Source organism: Corvus cornix, chromosome Z, assembly GCF_000738735.6.
Source record: "Corvus cornix cornix isolate S_Up_H32 chromosome Z, ASM73873v5, whole genome shotgun sequence".
Taxonomy (NCBI): Eukaryota; Metazoa; Chordata; class Aves; order Passeriformes; family Corvidae; genus Corvus; species Corvus cornix.
In genome coordinates, this window is record NC_046357.1 from 50,540,670 (window position 1) to 50,541,683 (window position 1,014).

The following is a 1,014-nucleotide window of genomic DNA, read 5'->3' on the forward strand; positions in this document are numbered from 1 at the left end:
TCTTTTGGCTCAGTGAATTTCTCACTTAATGGCAGAACATTATTTTTGTCTTAATGATAGAACAACATTCAAACCCAAAAGCACATGTGTTTTGCAACAGGAGGTGCTGGCTTGTTACCATCCCAGGAAGAAAGGCATGGTATAGTCCCATTCAAAATGCTGTTTATTAGAACAGGTGCTATGAAGAAAGAAGCTAGTATAGCTAATTCTATGTTCCTTCAGACGCTGGGAACCCCAGATTGTGCAGCATCAAGCAGGGCACAACAACTTATGCAGATCCCATCCATTTTACCCCATTTAGGTAATTTGAACTAATTAAAAATTTTCTTAGAAAACAACTCTATTCATCACTTCTACCGTCAAACAAAAGGGATGTTCACATGGGCCTTACTGCTGCAGTTCTAGACAAAGGCACGGACACACAGGTACTGCTGGGTGGTATTTGCCATTTTGAGTACCACTGGGGCTGCCTGCAGGCTCCTTTCTTATAATCAACCATCTAAATTTATCCTGTGGCTAAGGGACATCCCTGTAGGTACAGATGTAGAAGCAGCACAAAGCAGCACAGCATAGGCCTGCTCCTCCTCAGGTAACAGGGACATGGATCACATGGACTCTTCACATACCATGATTTTAGGTCAGGATTACTCTATATGCTTCTGTACTGAACATTTATTTAAATTACAGTCCCAGCCCTGTCACTGACACTGCCAGGCCCCACAGGTCACCAGCATCACTTCTTCAGCCTGCAAGGCACTACAGAGTGCTGGAACTGTGCGGGGGGGGGCGGGGGCACGCGGTTTCTGCTTGTCCTCTGTGTGGATCCTAACTATTAAAACCCTGAAGGTGAGGGCAAGAAACATGTCCCCTGTGAATACAGCAAATCTGTGAAATTACCTGTGCTGCTAAAGTAAAGGCTTATGTTTATCCACTGAAATACAGAAAAGTTTGTAACACAGAAATTGGTATGTACAGCTAATGGTAAGAAGAAACAGGAGGATGGAGGGTGGCACA